The 25,215-nt window shown below is 49.0% G+C and overlaps 1 protein-coding gene across 2 annotated transcripts in view; it reads left to right on the forward strand.

Moving 5' to 3' along the window:
• The first annotated feature begins 213 nt into the window (after positions 1–213).
• The window catches only part of SMPD3 (sphingomyelin phosphodiesterase 3), a 77,431-nt gene continuing 52,429 nt past the window's right edge, over positions 214–25,215 (forward strand). For both annotated transcript variants that reach the window (XM_036346562.1, XM_036346563.1), the window contains exon 1: positions 214–359. The gene's annotated coding sequence lies outside the window, so the exon portion shown is untranslated. The remainder of the gene's footprint in view (positions 360–25,215) is intronic.

Consider the following 25,215-nt stretch of genomic DNA (forward strand, 5'->3'; position numbering starts at 1 on the left):
CGAAAACGCAGGCGGTCTCTGGGGGATGTGGTCTTGACAGAGAGACCTAGGAACCCTCGGGCGGAGCCGAAGGGTGAGGGGAAGACGCCCCCCCCAATGGGCGGCCTCCTAGGCGGGGCCCGGGTAGCCATTGGCTATGGCGGCGCACAGGAGGCGGGGCCATCGGAATGAGGCGCGGAGCTGTTCCCCGCTCCAGGTGCTGAGTCCGAGGGAGGCTCGGAACGCGGGAGCCGCGGGAGCTGCGGCCGCCTCCGCTGCCGCCGCCGCCGCCGCCGCGAGAACTACCTTCGGGAAGCCGCAAGGAGCCCCGAGGAGCTGGGTGCACTGCCTGGCGTTGACCGCTCTCCTGCCTCTCTGAGGTCGGTGCTGCTGAATTCGCGTTTGTTTTATTGGAGAGGGAGTGGGGGGGGCCTGGGGAGTTGATGGGACCTGTCCTCGCCGCCCTCCACACCATCTGTCCGAGGGAGCTGCTGACTCCTGGCCGGCCTCCCTCTAGCCCGGCGCCTGATGTCGGAGCGGCTTGGGTTAGTTTTTGTTTTATGGTGGAGGGGGCTCTTGAGTGTGAGGGGCAAGCTGAGGGGCCACTCCCCCGCCCCGTCTCTCCTGGGGGCGTCCGGAGCTGGGAGCCTCCCTCCCCGGTGTCTGAAGTCTCGCTCCTTGGATCATTGAGGACGGGAGGGATGGAGGTCCGGAGGCAGGGACCCTTCCCCACAGGACCTCGGCTGCTTGAGGCTGCAAAGGGGGTCTGGCTGTGATGGAGGAGACCACAGGATTCCTTCTGCCCAGACCCTCCCGGGTTATTCCGGAAGGGCTGTTGGGAATCAGGATGACCCTTCCCCGTGCCCACCCTGTCCCCGAAGCCCGGGTTTTGTGAAGAGGGGATAGATGGAGACAGGGGACTCTCCCCCTCTTACTGGACCCGCCTATGTTATTGAGGGAGAGGGGATTGGGGCGTAAGAGGCAAAGGCGGGGGACCTCCCCGCACCTGCTTGGCGTCGTGGGAACAGGAAAGCACCGACGGATTCTCGGGGTCCTCCGCGCTCGCTCGGCGCCTAAGGTCGGAGTGGCCTGGGGGCGAGGTGTGCGGTGGGGGACAGTAAGAGGGATCGAGGGAGCCCTCCCGACCGGAGCCCTCCCGGTCTGATCTCCGAGGCCCTCTCTACCTGGATCCAGGCCAGGGACACCAAGTCGAAACCACCCTCCTAACCCCGCCCCACCTCGCCCCGGGGGCGCGCGCTCCTGCACCCGGAGGGGAGCTAGACCCGGGCGGACGGGTGCGGGGCGGGACAGGGCGGTCCCTCGCAGGCACCCTGGAGCTCCGGGCAGACACCCCCCGCGTCCGCAGACCCTAGGGGCTGCTCCCCTCGGCGCAGGGTGCGCCCCAAATCAGGCGCGGAGACCTACACCCCCGGCACGCGGCGGGCGCTCCGGGCACGGGGCTTCGCTCTCCGCCCTGGCATCCGCGGGAGGACAAAGCAGCGGTCGCCGCACTGGCGGGCCTGCGCCAAGGGCTGAGCGGGGGGCGCGGCCAGGAGAGGGGGGGCTTCGGGCGCGGCGCGGGGAGCTTCCGCGGAAACGTGCCAGATGCCGGGCGGGAGACAAAGCGCGCTCGCTCCTCACAGGCCCGCGCGAGCGGAGATGGAAAATCCCAGGAGAGGAGGCGGCTGAGCCCGGGCAGGGCACTATGCCCCGCACTCTTCTCCTCCGCACCCTCCCCCCCACCCTCCTCACACCCGCTGCCAGCCCAGCACCCTGATGCCATGTGTGCGATGGTAACCAGGGTCCATTCTGGGGGCGTTCAAGACCTGGGACCACAAGGATGTGGACAGTTGGGGGACTCCATCTCCCGGGGAAGGGCCCACGGTTCAGCAGTCCTGAGTGGGCCAGAGGGATATCCTGAGTGGACCCCGACCCCCACCCCCACCCCAACACGTGCCATCAGCCATGATAAGTCAAATTTGGTTCCCGGGTTTGAGTGTGTTTGTGTGTCACAGTGTGTGTGCATGGGTCATAATGGTGTGTGCATGGGTCAATGTGTGTGTGTGAATGTGCATAACTGGGTAGAATGCACAAGTGAGTGCTCCAGTGTTCACTGCGTGTCATGGTGAGCTTGGGCACCTGGCTGGGTGTGTGTGAGAACCACCACTCACTGGTGGCCTTGGATGTTGGGGATGGGGATGGGTGCAGGGTGGTCTCCGCTTCCACTCTCAAGCCACAGTAATGAACGAGGGTCCAAGTGGATGTCTCAGGGTGGAGGTAGCTTCAGGCCACCTTGGGCCTGGCCTGCATGCCTGGGTGTGACCCAGAATGTGGGCTCTTTGCGGGGGGCGGTCTCAGGTCTGAACCTCACACCCTCACCAGAGCCCTGCCCTTTCCATCCCTCAGAATATTCAGGCTGAGGAGAATTCTGACCCATCACCAGCATAGGCTGCCAAGTGGGGTTTGGGAGTGTGAATCAACGGAGTCCCTTAGAAGGGGGTGCAAGATTGTGCAGCAAGACAACTTTTGTCACTTTGCTCTCCGTGTCTGGAAGGACCATGGGCTGGGGTTGCTGGTCAGTGACAGGTGGCCTCTCAGTAACACCAGGTACACTTGCAGGGAGGGTACTGGTGTGACACTGAGGTACCGCTGTGGGAAGACACCCTCGGAGGATGAGAACAGCCCTCCAAGACCTGCCGCTCCCAGCAAGTGACCTCAGCCTCAGAGTACTTTCATGACAAAGGTGCTGTGCTTTGATATAATCCCTGCCTGAGACCACCTTTCCCAGTGGAACCACAAGAAGAGCGGACAGTGGAGCCACCACCCAGCCCAGCCACGTCCAGTCTCAAGTATCCATTGCCAGTATCCACAGCGACCTCTGCTGGGAAGAAGCTAAACCATGGTGTGGAGGTTCAGGGTGGGTGTGAGCATTGTTAGGTGAAAACCATAAACCCTTCTATTTGGAGACTCCCTGTCTGCCTTTGGAGTCCTGAGCTGATGTGCTTGTCTGCAGTTTCTTCAAGCTAATTCTAGCAGTGGGACTGCCGCTGTCCTTACCCACAGGGAAATATTTAAAGGGGGCCTAAATATAGACCTTTGTTTATGTTTTCATCCCGTTGGGGCTGGGCATCAAATCCATCTATGAGAAAAATGCATAGAAAACATTTATCAAAATCAGAGAGGTATAAGCATCTTTCCTGTTTCTTCCTCTCACTCTATGATTTCTTTCTCCTTTTTTCCCTATTTCACTTTGATGCTCTTCTCTTCCTCTTATTGGTCAATACCATATTTTTCAAACATAAGCCTTCTTTTCCTAGTTGGCAATGTGGCCCAGAAAATGCAGGTATCAGGAGCCTATAAAGAACTGGCAAACACTGGCTCTTCCAGGCCTAATGATGGGAGTGTGGGAGATGGATGAGATGGATGAGATGAGCTCAGTCTCAAATGCCCACCTGGTGACAGTGTCCCTTCTCCGGGAGTTGCTGTAAAGGGATTTCACGAAGCCACAAACTCTTTTAAGCTCCTCAAAGGAAAGGAGGTATTTAAATACCTGGTATGGTTCTTACTTTGGCATCCATGTGATTTGCATTGAACTATGTGACTCAGTATCATAAAGTAAAAATAGGACTTAATATCTTCCCTGCCTGTTCAGAAGGTGACTGTATATTGTGTTCTGCATTGGAGAGTGAAAAACTAAATTATTTCATAAATTGAACCACCTGCTTTATTCTGATTAGAGAATGACGCTCAACCTCACCTACAGGCAATACCGTTATTTTATGTTTCTTTTAATTCATACCTGAATCTCCTTGTCTTGTAAAACCTTTCTTCTTGCTCACACATTATTACTTTCACTTGGAGTTAATCGAGAATCTTTAATCCTTGTGCTGAAGCCAAATGAAATATCATCAGATACAGGAAGATGTGGGTGGTGTTTCTGTTCTTCTTGGGGAGGAAAAAAATCCTTGGAGTTCATCAGAGAGAAGGAAAGGGCCTGAAGATTCAGTAAATCTATGAGTAGACTTCATGGGTTTCTGAGGCCAGGTCCCTCAGAATATTCCAGGAGGCACGAATGTGATGCTTCCCTGAGGTTAGTTGAAGAATGCAAGTGGCATGCGTGTTGGGAGACTGCAGCCCTGGTGAATCCTAAATCCTCCCATGAACACAACCTTTCTTGGGAAAATCCCCCACCCCCACCCCGCAAGCATTTTGCACCCTCAGGCAGCCAGCAATGGCTAAGGAGTGGAGCTGTCCAAGGTTGTACAGCACTGGCCTCAGCCCCATTAGTGAGAAGGGAGGATTTTAGGGCATGAGGCCAGCTCTGAGGACGACAGCCAGCCTCTGTGAGGATTTTCCCAAAGCTCATCACATAATGCTGTGGAGGCTTCCAGCGCATCACTTTGAATGAACCCTTTGGCGATCCCTATTTAAAGAGTGATGAGCTAATAAGAAGAAGAAACGTTTCCGAGTCAGGCTCTTCACATGTGAGGACGTATTTCATCCTCACAGCCTCGTGAGATAGGTGGTGGTGTTATTCCCACCTCCGAGACGAGGAAATGAAGCTTTGAGAGGAAGGGGCTTGCCCACAATCACACAGGCCAGAAGGGACGGAGTTTAGGTTCCAATCTGGGTCTCTTGAACTCTGGAGCCTCCTTCTTACCGCTGTTTATTTGTCCTATTTTAGAAGTGAGATTGAAGTGTTGGGCCATTTCTATGTGAGATTCTAACCAAATTTTAGAGGAATGGGGTTGGGGCCCACTACAATTCAGACAGAAACCACAAAAAGTCCTTTCAATTTCATCAAGGATTGTTACCACACACTTTACATATCCTGACAAAAAGTTTGTTACCTGAAGTTGATTACCAAAGAAGAGGAAAGCATAATGACCCGCATGGCCAGTAGCCCAGGGTTTTCTTTCCAGAGTGGAAAAATTTCACAGGGAGCCAAGCCTGGATGGCAACACTACCAGTTTTAATAATCTGCAAGAATGGGGGAGGGGGGGGAACCACGAGGAGGCTGTTATTATTTGCCAGAGTACGTACAGAGCCAAAAGTAAGGCTTGTCTTTATTTGCTAGCATCCTGTCCAATTCTGAGGACACGTGGATAATGTTAAGAGGCTTTTTCCACCTATTCCACTCTCCGATTTTCAGAGCAAAGCCTCTAACACCGAAATAAAAGTTTTCACGGCTGTTAACCTCAACAAATCTCAGGGAAGCATCACATTCCTGCCTCCATGTCCTCAGAATCAGAGTTCTGCCGTCATATGTGGCTGCAGGACTCCTGAGGGAGGACAGGTTTGGGGCTTGATGGGCTTCAGGCCACATGTCCTTCAGTCTTCCCAAGGTGGCAGTGCCAGCTACACCAATCTTGCCACACACACCAGGGGCCTGTGCCTGAGAACTCCCCATTCAGCAGCTGTAGGTTTGGGAATCTAAAGAAAATAGAAGGAAACAGACTCATGCTGTTCTTCCTCTCCCTGAACCTCACTCTGCACAACACGCAGATAGGGGGCCTGGCCTTTTAGAAAATGCTTGACATCAAGCTGGGTCTCCAATCCTCCTGGAGCCATTCCTTCTCCTTCTAGGCTGGGGATTTGCAGGGTTCTGACACATGGAGTGAAGGCTGCTATTGCTTTTCCCCGGGGCACTTGGAGGCCAGAGACCTGGCTCCCCATCTGGGTCTGCTCTGACTCATATGACCGCAGACAGATTTGATTGTTTTCTTATTTAGAGTCATTAATTAACTCTCCTCGGCATCAGAACAGCATGTAATAAGAGCAAGGCCATTTGTGGGGGGGTTCTCTCGGCAGCTGTGCCTACAGCTGAGCACTATGGTCTTTGCTAACAGGATCAGGAAATGATTTTTAATCCTGGCTATAACCCTTCCGAAAGCTTGGATTGTCAAGATTTTAGGCCAGTATGAGAAAGGAAATGAAAGTGTAATTAATTGCTAAGGCTGCTATCGTTATTCTGGCAAAAACTGGGACGCCTAGGGGTCCCTCAAAGAAGAACTGGATTTTCATTTCTTCTTGTGCCTGCAGTGTATCAGGCACAGAGCCGGGCACAGGGAACACAACCCAACTTAGGATAAGCCCTGCCATGTAGAAATCTTGAGTGGAAAGTGGAAACAGATGCCAAAACCCTGAAAAGGGTGTGTGCAGTTAGCAGAGTTTTTTAGAAATGAAAAGAACCTTAATAATCACAAACCATCAACTCTTTTTTAACATAAGGAAAGAGGCTGAGGGAAGTTGAGGGTTGCCACTGGCCAGAGTCGCAGATAATGGGAAAGATGGGGATTAGAACCCAGATGTTACAACTCCTAAAAGCTTATTCCTTCCACTGTCCTAACCTGCTGCTCTGTTCATTAAATTACCCACAGGCCATCTTTCCATTAACATAGACTTATTTGACCCAATCATAATTTGCGACTCAAATTTAAAGCTGAAATGGAAACAAAAAAATTGATGAAATAGGACAAGGAGAATGTCCATTTATATACCCACGTTGTCCAATATAATAGCCACATGTGCCTATTGAACACCTAAAATGTGGCTAGTCTGAATTGAAATGTGCTGTAAGTATAAAATATACACCAGATTTTGAAAAACCAATATAAAAAAGAATATATAATAGCTTATTAATAATGTTAATATTTTTATATATCGGGTCAAAATAAAATTATTATTAAACTTCATTTCACTGTTTACTTGTTTAAGTATCTACTAGAAAATTTGTAATTACATATATAGCTTGCATTTATAACTCACATTATATTTGTGTTGGACAGGGCTATTCTAGAGTGTTTTCCTTTAGGAGAAAATTTTCTTTAGAAACTGAGGCATTTAGCAAAGTGGGTTCTGTAATCAGTCAGTCTGAGATGAATCCCTGGCTCTACCATTTGGGCTGTGTGACCTTGGGCAAGTTGACAAATCTCTCTGCGCTTCTGTTTCCTCACCTGTACAATGAGGATGATAACAGAGCCTACCTCCTCAGTTATGAATTAAATCACTTGACTGGTACATAGTGGGTGCTCAATTAACTTTAGCTGTTGTTATTATCAAATGGAGCTTATAGAATTTTACAAGATAGGGCAACAGGAAAGGGAACAGGCAGACAATTTTCAGCGAAATTAAGCAAAAGATTTACTGCTAGTTAACACATGATTAAAAACACTTGCTAAGCTTTGTTGTGGTCCTGATTTTCTGGCAGATAAATATACCGAGGAAAGATCTCAAGCATTTACATACAATAAGTAAATTAGCTAACTGCATTATGCACAGGTCTTAACCTCTGCTAATGAGCTGAGGGAGAGGATGTCTAGAGGGTGATTGTAACAGATGACCCAAGAGATCTGAGTCTTTTGGACTCCAAGATTCCTTAAGGAAATGTAAGCCTTGTGCTTTAGGAGAAAGATTCTGGACAGGAGTCAGACATATGTGAGGTCAAAGCCACTCTTCCACCCACTGGCCTTGACCACGACATGGAGTCTCAGTTTCCTCTTCTGCAAAACGGAGATAGTACCACCTCTCTGGCAGGTTGTGGTGAGGAGTAAATTAGATAATGCAAATAAAGCACCTCGTATATAACAGGCACTAAAAATAATAATAGCTTTGACTAAATGGGATTTTAGGTGTTTTTTTTTGAGAATTTTCTATCCAGAGTCTTCATGGACTTTTTTACAATCCCACTCTTCATTCCCCATCTTTGCTTGGTCCCTGAGGAGGTTGAAAGGATAGTTTCATTTGATTAAGTGTATCTACATGAAAATGTAGGGCCTCAGTGACTTTGGGCACACTACACTACTTGTCATGTTCTTCTCTCTGTCCCATTAACACACATGAGGCTTTTTTATTTGGATGACGAGGCAAACAGCAAAATGGGCACGGTTCTCCATCATGTTTATCATGAAATTCTGACCTTATGAATTTGGTGTACAGAGCACTTTACATGCAGCTTTGCTTTAAAAATAAAGGGACATAAATCTGGGAATCATAGCCCCAGTAGAACCAAAGTTCCCTGCCTCCTAGCGCAGGCCATGGGTCCCTTCACTGCACCGTCTGAGAGAGCACATTGTTGCTGTCCTTGACCATCTCTTCCTCTCCTGAAAGTTTGCCTTCTGGACCAAAGAAATACATGTCAAGCTCAGTGAAGACGTATGTTAATTGAGCATGTTGGACTCTAGAGAAAACACTCAGACCAGTCTCACAGGATGTATGGGGCTCCCTGGAAGTGTTTGGCAGGAGAGCAATATGGTCAGATGCATCCAAGTGTGTTGGGTGGATTTAGGTGGGGAAGAGCCTGGAGGTAGGCTTACCCTGATTCTTGGAGAGGCCCCTGACTTCTGGGCACCTAAGTACCAGTACTAAGTTCTTTTGGGTTAGAGTCTGGTCTTGAAATGCACTTTCCCTCACTTTTCCCTCAACAAATACTGAATGGTGGATAGCTGGCGTGGGATCATTCTGAGAAACCTTGCTCTCGCGGAGCCCAGGGTCTGGCTGTCGAGAGGAGAGGTGCCTTGTGTTGAACAAGGGCTGACGTAACCACAGGAAGCCTGATTAGGTGGGTTGGCTACGGCAGTGGGAAAGCTGTGGGTCCCAAGCAGACAGACCTGAGTCTGAATCTCAGTTTTCTCACTAAATGTGTGATATTGGCCAAATGTTTGAAACTTTCTGGGCCTCATTTACCTCATCTGGGATGATAACATCTACTTTTCCTGGGCTACGGCTGTTACCTGGGATAATACCAATCTTCCTTTATCTAGTGCTTACAGTGCGTCAGGCACTGTGCTCCGAACTCTATGTGCATAAAAGAGCTACCCTTATTATCCCTACATTATAGCTGAGGAAAGCAGTGCTCCGGACCTTTAAGTAACTGGCCCAAGGTGACATACGCAGCGAGAAGTGGGACCAGGACTCCAACCTAGGCAACCTGATTTCAGAGCCTGCTCTTAACCACTGTGATCGCTGCCTCCCTGGTTCCAGTCAGCAGGAAACCAGTCAGCATTGTTTTGAAGACGAGTGAAGTGATTTGTGGGTCAGCTTGCATAGAGGTCTTCTGCTTGATCTTCAAGGATGGGTACACTTTGGAGAGGCTCTGAGGGGTAACGCGGGTGGGGAAGGAAGACAGGGAAAAGCTGTGACCAAATGAACAGGGTTGAGAATGCCAATGGCGTCCTCTGGGGGCCCTGAGATGGAAAAGAGGGTTTCAGTAGGAAATAGATGTTTGGAAATAAGGATTTGGAAAGCCTTGGATGTCAGGCTAATAAGTGTTAGAGAACCAAAAAAGTTCCTAGGCAGAAGAAGGGATGTGAAATTAGAAACCAGCAATTGAAGGTATCGCACTCCATCCGGGCATCCTGTTGCAGTGTGGAGCATGCTCACCAAGTATGCACAAAGCTCGATCTTGTGCAGGGCATGGCCACACAGCATCAAAATCCAGTGTTCCTACCAGCGCTCTGCACTGTTCAAGGAATGTGCATGGCCTTTTCTCCCATTTGGTTTTTACAAAAGTCCTAGGCACTAGAAGGGCGGGAGGTCTGCTCTAAGGATTGCTGCCTGGGTCGGGTGGGAGGCAGCATGGGCTGCTGGGAAGCAGAGATGCCAAGCACAGCTATCGTGCCCAAATCTAGGCAGTTTAGGATGGCTCTTTCTGAGAGGAAGGAGGCATAAGCCTTGCCCCCAAGGCTAAGGCCATTTTTCTGTGTTCCAGGAGGCAGGCTGTGTTACACTTTGGTCCACGGTTTCCCGGTGACACTCTGAGTAGCTGCCTCCTGGGATGGCTATTGTGAGGGCCTGAGTCAGGGTCACTGCAAATCCCACAGACCTTTCTGGATGCAGAACCTGTCAGTCAGGGCTCCTTCCCATGCAGAGATCTTGTTTGACAAAAGATGTTTCTGGACTTCCCGTTTCGAATGAATTCAGCTTATTTCTCTGCACAGTGCAGGGACTGGAAACCAAATCCCCTTCTCCTCAGGCTGGTTAGAGGGAAAATCTATCTTTTCTAATGGCTGCAGTGGCTGCTGCCCACTAGATTTCTCTCCATGGCTACACTTCCAATAACAATGGAAAACAAAGGCAGGAAGGAGAGGACCACAGATGCAGTAGTTCTTCCAAGAGGCACCTGCAGTTCTGTGAAGGATGTGAGGCAGAGGGGAAGTAACGTTCACAGATGTGAGAGAGTCCTTTGATAAGTAAAGAGGGATTTTGATGTAGAAGATGATAGAAGATGAAAGGGATCATGGTGCCATACTGTTTTCTCTGGAAAGTCATGCTTGGGTTCCAGATGTCCTCCACAGTTATAGAAGGATAAATACACGGGTTGTCAAGGCCACACGGATTTTGACAAGCTGTCCAGCAGTAAGTCCCTAGTGATTATAAACATATCACTAATGAGAAATGACAAACACTTGGTAATGGAATGCTAAGGGCTCATCTGGCCATTGACCCAAGTAATGATTAATGTGTGACAGCATACACTGAACACAACAGGGTGGAATGATGACTTCTGAAGAATAAAATCAAATTGAGAGATTGGAATAGTGATAATAAAGGCACAGATGCTTAGAATGACTGACATCAGAAGTTAGAGCCATAGTTACTTCAGAGCAGCTTCACCAACCAGGCCACTTTTACTTGATCATTGTGACCCCAAGGAATGTCAATTTTTAGAGATTCCTATGATCAGCTCCCAGCATAGGGCCTGGCACACAGTAAGTGCTCAGCAAGTGTTCAAAGCTTGCTCATGCACCTGGCATCTACCTGTGTTAAGCCCTGGGCCAAGCTCTGGAGAGCTGTAGGTAAATGAGACACAGTCCCTGCCCTTAGGCAGTCTATCAATTCTAAAATAGAATAAAGAATGCAATGTAGGAAATGCACAAATGAACGTGGCTACCTCATGATGTTCCCTTTAGGTGTTTCCTCACACCTATGGAACAATGCAGCCCAGCAGTTGAGCCAAATTCGGATCTTATAAATTCTGCCAACCTTGTCTCACGTCAAGCCTGAGCAGGTCCAACTGTGGATCTGAAGTAGCAGCATGAAAGGCAAAGGAGGCAGAGGCTGGTGTATTTCAGAAACTTATTGGGTACATTCAGTGAAAATATTCTTCTTTGCACACTTCATTGGAAAGACCCGCACTTGAGACCCTTTGCCGTGGCACCTTGAAGCAGCCATGCTCTCCCTAGGCACGGTCTCCACAGGTACAAGTATGCTGAGCAAAGTACAGTTTTTAGGTTGTTAACCTACGGAAGAACATAATTTAAAAATATTTGATTATAAAAGGATTGCACATGTATTGGGACCACGCTGCTGTAACCTATGTATAGTGAGTGGAGAGGTGTGAATTCATTAACATTTATTTAACAAAATTTGTGTATGCCAACTGTACACTTTACAAAGAACAACATAAAGTCCCTGCCCTTATGTACTCACTCCTGTGAGGAGGACAAACACAAATAGATAATTCCAGTGCAGTGAGAGAAATGGTATAATGGGGGAATGGGCAGACAGCACTAGAAGCACAGAAGAGGACTAACTCTGTTGGGGGAATACACACACACACACACACACACACACACACACACACACACAAGCACACACTCATATGCGTTGGGTCTATCTGTTAATAACTGAGTCAGAATGTTTACACTAAACACATATAGAAGGAGAAAAGAAAACCCTTATACCTTACACGGGTTGGAATATTTTGAGGCACTGTAGGGAGCTGGGATTGGCCTGTTGAGTGACTTTGGATTACATCATCTGCATTTCTGGAACCCAGTTTCCTCATCTGGCACCCTGAGGGCCTGAGAAGCTGGAGCAACATGGAGATGAGAGCAATGACCTGATCTCCAGTGGCCAGGCCTGTCCTAAGGCCTTTGTGGAACCTGCTTGTGGACCCTGGTGAGGCTACTATTGATTCTGGTTAAAATGTTCCTAGGCATCCAGAGGATCAGCGGAGATGCTGATCCCAGAGCTCTTGGTGTTTGTGAGGTATCAGTCTTTGGTGTCCAGTGGAAATGGTCTAGCTCCCCTGAGTCGCTATTTGGCTTCACTACCCTCCCCAGGGGCGAGGCTGCCCCCTCAGAGCCCTATCTGTGCATGCACTATCCTGGCCCCTTCTCACCAGCAGGTCCCTAAGGTCACTCTTCAGAAAGTCTTGGCCCTGTCAGGCAGAGGGTTGTTGGTGTCAGGCCAGTCCCCCTGCCCCTCCCACCTCTCATGCCCCCTACAAATGAAGACCTGTGGTAATCATTTTGCAGTATATATGTGTATCAAATCATTATATACCTTAAACTTATACGTTATATGTCAATAATATCTCCATAACTGGAGAGCATTATGCCAAGCAAAATAAGCCAGTCAGAGAAAGATAAATATCACATGATCTCACTCATATGTGGGATATAATGATCAACATAATTTGATGAACAAAAACGGATCCAGAGACAAGGTGGCACTGAGCAGACCGTCCAACCTCGGGAAGAAGGCAGGGGGGGTTAGAGATCAACCAAAGGACTTGTATGCATGCATATTAGCATGACCAATGGGCACAGACACTGGAACGGTGGGGGCTTGCCCTCGGGGTTGGGAGTGGCCAGGGGGGAGTTAATGGGGGGGGGGGGGGAAGAGACCTGTAATACTTTAAACAATTAAAAAAAAAAAGAAAGAAATATTTTTTTAAAAATAACATCTCCATAAAGCTGGGAGCGGGGGAAGAAAAGAAAAGCCTTACCCAGCCTGTATCTCTCTCTAGAGACCTTCTTGGGCCCTGGACACCTGTCCTCCCCAGCCAGCCCAGCCTGGCCTGTCTGTCCCAGACCCAGCTCTCCCCTGTCTGTGGGTGTGGCAGTGCCCTGCCAAGAACCTGCACCTCCGTGTTAGAGGATACAGAGGAGCAGCTAGCTTGCATAAATGGAAAAAATGCCAGAGGATTTAGATCTAAACAAGTCATTTAAAGCTTTTAATTGCCCCAGAGAGAGAGAGAGAGTTTTAATATACAATACATTAGAGCAACACCTGGTTAAGAGAGTAGACAAATGGAGGCACTAAAAGAGCCCTCGCTGAAATTCCATTTAGAAGTCTTAAAAAGCATATTTTAAAGTAATTCATGTGCCCAGAAGTTTCACGCCTGAGACCAACAGTTTCTGAACCACTATCTAGGCCAGAGTCGCAACCCCACCATCTCCAGTCACCCACCTCCCACCCCGCCCTTACTCTGGTCCCTCAGCCCTGGGACCCTCTCTCTGCATAGAGCTCATCCCTGCCAGCTGGGACCAGTCTGCTCAGACTGCTTTTCTCAACCATGGGCCAGCAGGCACCTGTTCCTGTGGCTTCCATAGGCGTGGTGATGACACTTTCTGCCTTGCCCCATCACCAACACCAAACACTCCCGTCCCCTCTCTGGTAAGGGCCTGGCTGGTCCCTTCAATCCCACGGGAGCACCAAGGCACCTCCTGGGAGTGGCCCTCAGCTCTCCTGCTCCAGCTGTGTCGGACTCTCTTCCCAGGGAGCAAACAAAGAAAAATAAACATAGGGCCTTTAAAACCATTCTGCAGAGAATGTCGCCTCCCCCAAAGGAGATGAGAGGGGCCTGGCCGAGATAAGCAGAGCTGCTTAGAAAGCGAACTCAGAGACAAATTAAAACATTTGTTGGAGGCGACAGAATGCAGATCAGTGGAGTGAGAAGCAAGATGTCTCCCTTCCAAATCACTGCAGAAGATAAAACAAATCATCAGCGATGGCTCAAAAGTCAGAAAAGAAAGGAAATGCAGAAAACCTAAAACAAGATTATGGGCAGCCACTCAAAATGGTTATGACAATAAATGTAAGCATTTAACATTCCCTTGTGAGGAAAAAAAGTTCCCCTGATTAAACTAATGCAAGAGACTCACCTAAAATAAAACAACTCCAGGAGAGGCAAAGCTATACCCGGTAAATGCAAACAAAAGAAAAAGCATGAGTGGCTACAGCAGACAAAGCACAATTTAAGGCAATGAGCAGTGTCAAGCAGTATAATACGGGTAATTTTATATTCATAGGAGCAATTGTGAAAGCATGACTGTTCTGAACATTTGTACACTCAATATTTTAACATCAAAATACTGGAGGCAAAATCTGTTACCTTGGAAATACAAGACAAAGACAGTAAATGTGCATACTACTCTCAGTACCTGACATCAAGTAGCCAGAATATATGTAACGACAGAAAGGAGTAATATAATGAAGAAGATGAATTAAAAGGTGGTGCTGAACATTCTAGCAGCCTGAATGATGTTTGCCATGTTTTAAAAGACCATCATAGGCTCTAGCCCAGTGGTTCTCAACCTTCCTAATGCTGCGACCCTTTAATACAGTTCCTCATGTTGTGGTGACCCCCAACTATAAAATTATTTGCGTTGCTACTTCATAACTGTAATTTTGCTACTATTATGGATCATAATGTAAATATCTGATATGCAGGATGTATTTTCACTGTTACAAATTGAACATAATTAAAGCATAGTGATTAATCACAAAAACAATATGTAATTATATATGTGATTTCTGATGGTCTTAGGCGACCCCTGTGAAAGGGTCGTGATCCACAGGTTGAGAACCGCTGCTCTAGCCAGTTTGGCTCAGTGGACAGAGCATCAGACAAGGGTCCCAGGTTCGATTCTGGTCAAGGGCACATACCTTGGTTGCAGACTCCTCCCTGGCCAGGGTCCTGGTTGGGGGTCATGTGATAGGCAACCAATCGATGTGCTTCTCTCACATGGATGTTTCTCTGTCTTTCCCTCTCTCTTCCAATCTCCCTAAAAATCAATGGAAAAATATCCTCACATGAGGATTAACAACAAACAAAAAAAGACCATCATAGACTTATGCTTGTGATATAAATGTTAAATTGAGTACAAACTTAATTGTAACATTTAAAACCCTAAACCACTGAAAGCCACTGAAAGAAAACATATCAAAATGTTAACGTTTAGCATGTTTATGAAAATTGGAATTCAGGTATTTAAATTTTTATGACTTTAAAGAGATGAATTTAAAAAAAGAGTAACAAGAGCAGCAGACAGGAATCCTTGTAGGCCCTCCTGGCCACTCCCTCCTAGAAACTCTCAGCTGCTTCTCCTCAGGGCAGTTTTCCCAACTGAGCTCCTGTCTCCTCCACTGTGCCTCCTTGATCCTTCCATCCTCCCCTGGCAGCTCAAATGTGTTTGCCCCAAGGTAGACCCCAGTCCCCATGCTTTCCCCACAACCTCACCTACACTTGTAGAGGGACATAGTTCCTTCCTCTCTACATGCCAAGGGCTTCCAACGTTACCTCTCGCTTCAAACTCATCACAAAGTTTCAAGGGCATACGGACTAGATGTCACCCCATAGACATGAAGGAGGCATGGTGAACACGCCGGCAGAGGAGACTGCCAGGGAGGCCCCTCTGAGCACAGGATGGATGTCCCAGGGGAGGCGACATTTAGGCATCCACAGATGTAGGTCCCCATGAAAGAATCAGAATAAATCATCACCTTGAGCACGACTATCTGAAAACAAAACCTATGGCTCTGACTTATGGGACTCTGGATTATGGTTGTGGCAATAGTCAAGAAAAACAACAAAGTCAAATTTAAAATCCAGGCCCAGGCTGCCCTGGCCCTTGGGATGCTCAACCTGGGTCCCTCGAAGCCTCTTCTGTCCACCACACACCACCAGTTCTGTGGGCAAGCCCTGCCCCACCACTGGGACTTGCTGGTCAGTGGTTCCTGGCCTGGCCCGACTTTGCAGGGCAGAGCAGAAAGTCTGCAAACACCCTGAAGTCTTTAATCTACCCGAAAAAAAGAGTGAGGAGGAGATCAGGTTTTAGCCCACTGATGTGGGATGTTAATTTAAAGGTACAGTTTCTTATGAAAATGACAAAAATAAACTTAAGTACTAATTCTAAACATAAATTCTTATAAATTTCAGCTCTAAGTAATACTCTCTTTTGAAAGTAAATTACTTTAAGAGAGCTTTCTAAAATTACCACATATAATTCTCTTTCGTCCCTAGGTCTGGATTGCTATTCAGTTACCATTTTATTTTGAAAAGCAAACGTGTATGGAGGCACTCTCTGGAAAAAGGGTTTCATGAAATACTCTGCAACTGTCTGGTTTTGGAGAAGAGTTACTGCTGAGTAACCTCTCACAAGCCAATTACCTTTTCTAATACACAACCTCCTTTAAAGTAAAGAAAATAATATCTACCATAAAATACAGTTGCCAAGAAAATCCTGTTTTCTTGCATGAAGTGCCTACTACAGAGTATTTGTCTTGCAGCAGGAGCTCGGTAAACATAGCAGTTGTTATTATTTTCAGATCAAACAGTGGTTTTCAGGCTCCCGGTCCCTGCCCTTGCACATGCTGGATGAGTACACAAGGGAAATACTCCCCATTTCCTACAGTTCCTAGCAGTATCGTTCTAACTCCACATCTTTCTCCTCCCACTCAATAAACATCAGAGGGCGCATGACTGAAATGGAATTGATTATAGGAAAAGCCCCTAGAAATTAGTTCCAAATTTTATTACGTTCTCATCACTAACAAATAAATGGGGATGGACCGATGTCTAAAAGACAAGTCGCAACGATTGGAGAACCTAGTTTCTCAGAACCACACATGTCATCACTTCCAGTGTCAGAAGCCCTAACATCTCCCTACAACATGCAAGACTTGGGGGCCTGTATCCTTGCCCCAGGCAGACTCTCAAACAACTGGGGATCTAGGGTCACATATTTTTACTCCCCCAGGCCCTCTCCTCTCCCTCATACAGTCCCTTGCCTTTAGCTGACAGTTAATAAATGTGTCAGGAATAAATGCACCTGAATTCTGGCTCCACTGTTGCACCTCCCTGCACTGGGACTGGCAAATGTGCACTGTGATCCAAAATCAGGTCAGGTGACTTGGCTTCCAGTAATAATGTGCACAGAAGGCGAATGATTAAATAACATGTCGATCCACTTGACACGACATCCTGCAGCCACTGGCAACGACGCTCTCAAAGACTCAAAGGCCACACAGAGATGCAGCTACCATTAGTTGAATAAATAGACCATAAAGAGAGTGTCCCGGTCCAGCCATCACATATATGGCCCCAGACTGATGGGGAAAGCCAGACAGAATTTGTTGCTACAAGAGGGGCGTGATTCTGCCTGACGTGTTTCCAAATGATCTTTTATATTGTTTGGTTTTTACAGTCAGCAGTGGGGTGATTGGAGGGAAAAGGCCCCCAGGATTGGAAATTAGCCCAGGGCTACTGCATAGGCATGTGGCCAAACTCAGTGTGCTGCTCTCAAAATGAAGAGTAAGAAGCTGGACCAGGGAAAGGGTAGGTAAGCCAGAGTCCATTCAGGAATGAAATGTGGACTTGACCCAAAATAGCTGTCATGCTCAGCCTCAGGTTCTGCATTAATCCTTATCTTGGTTTATTGACATCTATGAAATGGATTCTCACCACAGAATCACAACCCGTGGTCCAGGCACTGTAGTCGATAAAAAGTGTGACTGGGGAGGCAGTAGAAAGCATCTGCAACCAATATTCACAGAAGGGCACCACAGTGGACTTTGCTGAGGCCTATGTGTTATCTCTGGAAAACATTCCTGGAGAGAGCGGAAGAGGGAAGAGGGAAAGGGACAGATGGGGGAACTGAGGAGAAGGGAGAGCAGCTTCTGCTGCTGTCAGGTCAAAGCTGACCTTGGGTGTTACCTCCTCTACGTTCGTGCTGGAAGCCTGGCCCCACTTCAAGTTCCCTTCCTCACTGCAGACCTGGACTTCACTCCCATCTCCTAAGAGGAGACCCACTGCTTGGTCCTGGGAACAATTTCCTCCCATGGTCCTCATGTCCTTCATTTGGAAAAGAGCAGGGAAAGGCACAGCCCAAAGGGCTCATAGAGATTCATTGCTGACAAGGATAACTAGGACAGGCCGATGTCAGCCTGGCTACACAGCCCCCTCCTCTCTAACCAGACTACAGCTAATCATGCCACACCACAAGCCAAAGAGGAAAGGCCTGGGGTGCCCCCAAGCTTCTCCTGCCTAACCCCAACTTTTGCTGAGAGCAGAAGAAACAGTTCTGGAATCAATGTAGTAGCCTTGAGGCCCAGTGCCCCCCCCCAAACCCACCCAGATTCTTCTCAGGAAATCCAGCCCAACACTAGGGTTGCCAGGGCAGTCAGAGTCCCCTGGTCACCAGACACAGAGGCTTGCTGAGTTTTTCAGAGCAACCCTGCTCAGGCACAGAGCCCTAACCAGCCCTCATGCAGCCCTGCCTGGCGCCTGGCTCTGGTAGCCTCTCTGACACTGACCCTTACCCCAAATGCAAGGTCTGGCAAGTGGATTGACTGGACTCCAGCCCACTATGTCCAGCAGGAAAGCAGACAGGCCTTAACTTTGTCCACATTGAAGGCCCGATCACCAGTAATGCAGCTCTGGGGTTCCCATCCCTCTACCTTGGGGTCCCTGGTAGGCCAGGACCAACTCCAGATCCACAACCCTGCAATGACCTAGACCTCACCCCTCTCTGCCTCTTTCCTCCAGGCAGGAACCAAATCTGACCCTTCCGGCCCCAAGTTCAGACTCAGACCCAGATAAAGGGCTCTATGATGTAGGGACCTTAGGGAATGCCTTTTGTCAACCTCGCAAGGTCACTCTTTCTTCTCCTTCCATAATCAGAACAGAGAAGAGGGGATTAGATACTTCATTTCTCAGCACAATTTCCAGGAAGTCCCTTTTCTCCCCGTGACCAGTGCTGCTACTGGCCTCTTGCCCTTTGAAGTCCAGACTCAAGACAGAATGAGGACAAAAGGAGAAACCCACCCCGTCTTTGAAAGCTCAAGGCAAGGATCTCCCTCTGGAGCAAGTAGTCCATCCAGGCCCTTCTGCTATTGCACCTGCTCTACCCCCCCCCCCGGCCCCGCCCCCATCTGCAGAGTAGTGTGGGAGTGGGCTGAGGGGCATATTTAACTTACAAACCAGAGGCAGAGAGGCTGTTGTGAGGCAGCCTGTGTGGCTGTCCTGTTGTTGCCCAAGCCCCTGTCAGGGATTTGTCCCATGTCTTTCTGATCACAAGCAGTTTATTGTCCTCAGCTTTCAGATTGTGTCTTTTTTTCCATGGCCAAATCTTCTTGGGCGATGCTCACAGAAGCAAAAGGGCCTTCAAACTGGAAAATCATGGGCTATTAGTCGCTGTAAGTGGAGTCAAGTGAGTTTGTCTCCACGGTGATGTTTATTTCTCTGCTCCCAGGATGAGGCAGAGGCTGCTCTGATGCTCCAAAACAAACAGAGAAATGGAAAGCAGACAAAGGTGGGCACAAGCTCACAGGAAGTGCAGGGCGCCTGGCAGGGGAACAGGAAAGTGCTTCCCTTTGGGGCAGAGTCATTAACTGGCACTGAGCCTCCCTGTTCCTGAAGATGTCTTTCCTTTGCATTTCTAGGGCACAGGGAACGGGATTAGATCCTCAGGTGAACCCGTCTTGTACCTACCCCCGCTTTCCAAGCCCCTCCTCTCCCCTCTGCCCCACCCACTCCCTCGCTCCTTCTTTTCTCTGATGCAATGTCTCCGCTCCCACATCTAGAGGTGACTGCAGAGGCTCACCCACTGAGACCTGAGCTCACAGTGCATCGGGGACCCCGAATCATTTTCAACTCCTAATTCTGTTCCTATGACCCCAATGCAGGAGTTACACAGATCCTGATCCAGAACCATCCCATTGGTTTCTGCCCAGAGTGTTAGGTATGGTCTAGAGCAGCAGCCACTAGCCACAGCTGGCTATTTAAGTTTAAATTTATTTGTCAAGTTCTCTGCAGCCATGAGTGGCGAGTGGCTACCATAGTGGACAGCACAGAGACGGAACGTTTTCATCACTGCAGAACGTTCAGTTGGACAGTGTACCCAGGGACTCAAGATACTTTGGAGTCCTGGTTCTTTCACTGAATGCATTCACGATTCCTCCCTGCCCTTCCCTGCCAGCTGCCACCTTGATGGCCACAGAGAAGTAGGAAGACCATCTTCGTTCGAAACTGACAGATGAGTTTAAATCTGAGTGACCCTAGGAAGCTTCAGCCTCATCTGTAAAATGGGGGTAATCATATTGACCTAAGTGGACTGATGGGTTAAATGAGCAGATTGAAAGTACCTGGCAGAGAGACGCGGTCCGTAAATGTAGTTTGGTTTTGTTATTGATAAATTGTCGAATAGCACAGGGTTGAGGCCTGATTATGGATGAGGTTTTTAAATGCAAGCACATGGTTGGGCCTGGAAAATGAGTGACGTGGTAGAAGCAGCAGTGAGGAGTGTAGATCTGTCCCTTACCTTAGCCTCTTGGGGATATTTCTATTTTGGGTGCCATTTCCTCACCGTATTGATTTTAAATCAATTGTTAAGAGCATTTCATTGTTTCACAGTTTTCTGAGGTACGTCACTCCCTCAGGTATTCAGTAGCTACCACTGAAAATTCCAGTCAATAAATCACTTCTGTAGGAGCCAAGCAGGAGTGGACTGCTGGGCCAGCTGGGGTCAGCTCCAGGTCACATAGGGAGACCTACAGGAACTTCGGTCTGGTCATGAACTGGCTATTAGTGTACTGGTAATGTTGGCCGGCCGGCTCAACACTCTTTGTTTCCTCTTCTTCCAGTGCCCAGCCCCCATAATGACATAATGAATGGGGTTGTCAAAGATCAAATGAGGTTATTGAATCAACATTCATTTCCTTGTGGGTACACCTGTGTCTGGCAGCCATGAGGCCTGGTTCTGCATTAAACCTTAGTCGATGCTTGGCAAACATGTTGACTGGATGGCCGATTGTGTACAGATCCTGTTTAGAATTATGCCACGCACTGTGCAAAAGTGGGACAGGATTATTAATAGCGCCAAAGATAAGATAGTCTAAAATAGAGACTCTATTTTATTTCCACCTTTGTTCTACTCTGAAGTCTGAAGTTTATTTTTCTTGAGAAATCTGGTCTGTGGTCGGTATCAGGAATTCTTTTTTGGCCAAGCCCCCTTACCCAGTGCTCCTCAGAGCACCCTTCACGTGCCAGGCTCCGTGCCGAGGGTACGTCCTCCACCTCAGGGTGATGTGTGTGATTGACTTCTATGAAGCAGAGCACAAGAGGAATGCTGGTACACCCAGATGCCACCCCTTCTGGGTAGTGTCCGTCTCCCTCTCTCGGCAGGACTGCTGTTCTCCAGACCCCCACTACTATCAGCCTGGGCTGGGCCTCGGCCAAACAGCTTGTCAAATAGCCTTCCAGCCTATGAGTTACCCATCCTTATCCTCTCACAGGTCTAGCTAAATCCAAAGGGCTTGGGGTTTTTTGCTACCCATAGGGCCTCCACCTTCCTGCCTCTGTCCTCATGGCCTCCTGACTTGAATTGTTCCTTCTTCCCATCCTGGTTCTGCTCCAGTGGCCAGTGGAGCTACTCTGGCTCTTTAGGGGCCCCCCTGTCCTCGTGGCATCCAGTGGAGTTTACCCACCCCTGCCTCAGTGCCCCAGTCACACGCACTCTCTGGGAGAGGTGAGGCAGCTGAGCCCCTTCCTTCTCTCCTGGAGTAAACCCAGCCACTGACTCCTCACGTGGAATCTTTGAACCTTCCATCTGGAGGAGACCCTATTGGCATGCAGGGCTCCTGCCCATGCTACCTCCTCCCCAGACAGCTGTTCTCTTTGGAATAGGGGATGTCCTCCCTCCTCAGTTCCAGCCTTGACTGGGGGGCATCTCCAGGATGTCCATGAGCTTCACTTTCTATTATTCATATGCTGAGAGTTGGCAACCAAAGATCTAAAGACAGAGGTTCTGATTCTGGCCTTTGTAAGTCCCACTATCAGATGATGAGTGCTGAGGGGCACCATCCCATCGTGAGTTGAGGCCCAGGCTTCTCTTACACACCTTCCCACGAGGTTTCTGCATCTTTATTAGGGACCATTTCCTTAAGAATGTTCTTTTGGTTTATAATAGAGTCACCAGGACCACAGCTTTGAAGAACACAGCATCTATTGAGCATTCTGTTGCCTAGCACAGTGCGGAAACATTCTGTATGATTTTCTCATTTCTTCCTCTCAACCATGTTATACTGTGGCTGTTGTGATTACCTCCATTTTACAGATGAGAGAACTGGGGCTCAAAGGCGAAGTGACCTTTATCTAGGTCACAATGAAATCAGGCTCAACTTGAGGGCCTATTTAACCATGATGCCACAGGTCCCTGGCACACAATACCAATGCTCTACAGACGGTGCCCAGCAGTCACAAGGGTCTCTGAAGATGCCTACCTTTCTGCAGTCCCCGTGGCACCATGTGGAGGGGCCAGTGAAGTGGGCAGAAGAGTAAGGTTAATGCCCCAGGGGAGGACTCAGGATTCAAAGCCCTGAGATAGCATCGGTAGGATAACTACACTCTGACATGTCCACGCAGGGACTCTCTGGCAATGTGAGGGCATGGCAGTCCTCCAGGCCAAAAAAAAGAGAGAGATCAGAAGAGACAGATGCCATGAGGCCAATGGCCAGAGAGGGAGGGCTGTAGTCATCCTTCAGCCCCAACCTGCCATGTGCTGGCCCGGCACCCCCACTGCCAGAACCCTGAAGGGCTCTGCAGGTGTGTCCTCTGATGAAGCAAAGAGAAGGGCTAGTGAGGAAGGCAACCCCCCAAAAGTGCAGCAGCAGATCCTCTGGCTTTGTGCCTGGATCGAGCAGGAGACCTCCAAGTCCCTGGTCACCTTGACCTCCTACCCTCTCACCTTGGGCCATGTCCACTCTTGGTGTGGAGTGCCCAGCTCCTACTGAGACCTTAGATCTGCCCTCTGCCTAGCACTTCTATGCTTTTAACAGCACCCCAATGGCTTCTGTAGCACCCCCTCAGGCACTGCTGGGCTGCAGAGCCACCCACATCAGCCTCCATGACTTGTTTCATCTGTGTCAGTCCATGCTCAGAGCTCCCCACGGAGCCTGGAATAGCGCAAAGCTTACTTGTTAGTATGTAAACACTGTGGTGGGCCAATGTCCCTTGTCCGGGCTTAAAGCAGGGACCTGGGGTCCAGAGATAATACCCCTAGAAAGAAAGACCCAACCCAGTTTGCCGGTATCTGCCTGTGGAATCTGAGGAAGTCACAGAATGGGGTGAACAGGATGCTCTTTAAGCTGCTTTTGGTGCCATAAAGGAGGCCAGAAAACCTGGGCCAAATCTGGGCCCTGACACCTAACTGGAACAAATCACATCTCCTCTCCAAGCCTCCGTATCCTAAACTGCAAAATGAGACGATACCAATATCTGCCTCATAGGCTGGTGTGAAGATCAATGACTGAATAACTTTGAAAATGACTGCAAAGTCCCCTGAAGAGTGTGTGAACATTAACAATCATAACTAAAATCCCATAAACCTAGGGCGGCACTTATATACGTGTACAATGGTTCCCAAAACTGTTCCTTTTCAAGGAGAAGCTGAATGGGGCCTCAGAGATCCTAACTTTAACCCCCTCACTCTAGTGAGAGAACCCGCCCGGCCCCACCCGGTCTTTTCCAGCCCCACCTCCCTCTCTGCGGCAGGTGCGCCCATGGGAGGCCGAGGTTCATCCTTGGTTCTCCGAGGTTCAGATGAGGAGACTGGAACAGAAAGCCATTTGCAGTCACCTCAGATCTGTGTAGCTATGGAGAAAGCTCTGTCCCTTCTCTCCCAGACCCCGGCATTAGAGACGACAACAGAAACGCTCACCACCATTACTCCCCTCACCAGGGGCTTCAAGCAGCTGGGGCCCATACTTTTGTGACAACAGCAAAATGCTTGTTTTCCTCCTCTGACCACTGTCTTATCCTCTGCTTCCAACACACTCTTCCAGCCCCTTTTCAGGGGTTTTTATCCCTCTGTCTTGCCCAACTACCTGACCCAAGTCAGAACTCAAATGCGGACCAGGCCCAGTGTCTATGCGTGTCCCAGTTCGGAGGTTTTTGTGAGGGCCCCTGCAGAATCCAAATAAACCTCTTCCCTTGCCCGGGATAAGTTGCACCTCCTGTGAGGATTTCTGTTGTAGTTAGATGATACCGAGGGGTTAATTATCTTACAGTTTTGGTGGTCAGAGTCCAAAATCAACTTCATTGGGCTTAAATCCAAGTGTCAGCAGGCTGGCGTTCCTTCTGGGAGCTCTAAGGGAGAATCCGCTTCCCTGCTTTTTGTAACTTCTGGAGGTGCTTGTGTTCCTTGGCTTGTGGCTCCTCCCTCCACCTTTAAAGCACATTCCTTCTATTGCCGTCACCTTTTCCCACATTTGGCGTTCTTGCTGTCCTTATAATTTAATTGGGCCCACCTGGATAATCCAGGCTACCCGCCCCAGCTCAAGATCCTTAAACTAATCACGTCTATAGAGTTCCTTTTACCATATAAAGCAGCGGTTCTCAACCTGCGGGTCGCGACCCCTTTGGCGGTCGAACGACTCTTTCACAGGGGTCGCCTAAGACCATCCTGCATATCAGATGTTTACATGACGATTCATAACAGTAGCAACATGACAGTTATGAAGTAGCAACGGAAATAATTTTATGGTTGGGGTCACAACGTGAGGAACTGTATTTAAAGGGCCAGAAGGTTGAGAACCACTGCTATAAAGGGACATAGTCACAGGGAGCAGGCCTGTAGTTTCCGGGGTTCGGGCACGGACATCTCTCAGGGGCCATATAACAAGCAGGTCACTTAGCCTCAGCCTTGCTTTCATCAAATGGGGAACAAAAGCCCACCCCTGGGGCTCTTCTGTGGGTCAGACTCCATGGTCTACACAGCAAAGAAACCCGCAACAAAATGAAAAGGCAGGCCCTGTGTGGGAGAACAAGTCAATGGTGCCTGGCACGTCCATGGCTCAGGAATGGAGGCTGAGCTCTGAATGGCAGATCTCATTCCCTGGCCCAGCCAGAAAGAATGGTGCCTGGGAGATGGCACTCAAGGGAGTAGGGTTTGGGCTTGGTGCTTCTTCCTGAGGGCTTCTCCGGGGAGCCAGGGGAGTTGGTTTGCACTAACTTGGCCACGTCCGTCAGAAGTTGACCAAGACCAGTGCTGGACAGAGAGGGCACAAGTGCCCAGTGGAGTGGATCTGTCTAGTGACCAGGAGGTCCGTCTAGGGCTCCTCTTCTCCCTCATGCCCGCCACCAGGTAATCACCAAGTCCTGTAGGTCTCCTTTCTAAATGCCCCGCAAGCCTCTTTTTTCCACCCCACTGCCATAAGCCAAATGGAGCA

This window comes from Myotis myotis, unplaced genomic scaffold (genome assembly GCF_014108235.1).
Source record: "Myotis myotis isolate mMyoMyo1 unplaced genomic scaffold, mMyoMyo1.p scaffold_m19_p_19, whole genome shotgun sequence".
NCBI classification, from domain to species: Eukaryota; Metazoa; Chordata; class Mammalia; order Chiroptera; family Vespertilionidae; genus Myotis; species Myotis myotis.